This window comes from Hydra vulgaris, chromosome 15 (genome assembly GCF_038396675.1).
Source record: "Hydra vulgaris chromosome 15, alternate assembly HydraT2T_AEP".
Taxonomy (NCBI): Eukaryota; Metazoa; Cnidaria; class Hydrozoa; order Anthoathecata; family Hydridae; genus Hydra; species Hydra vulgaris.
In genome coordinates this window covers 46,559,675-46,560,000 of record NC_088934.1, presented here as the reverse complement: position 1 = coordinate 46,560,000, position 326 = coordinate 46,559,675, and positions in this window count along the sequence as shown.

Sequence of the window (326 nt, the reverse complement as noted above, 5' to 3'; positions counted from 1 at the left end):
GTTTAGTTGCGACGCTTTTGTAACATCATTTAGTAACGTTTTTTCAACGTAACGCAATAACGTTTAATCAACGTCTATTAAACAACGTTACATATCTTTGCAAAATCGATTACTTTGTCAACGTTTCCGCAACATCTTTTGCGACCGGTTTTCAACGTTGATTCAACGTTGTCATGTTTGCTGGGTCATGGAGCTTGTAGTTCCTCTTTTGCACTTAATTTCTAGTTCACAGAGCTTGCATTTGGCTCTTAAACTTGGCTCCAAAACTGGTATAAAAGTTGGAAAAGTGTTATGGAAACACTTTTTGGAGTAACAACAGCAGCAAA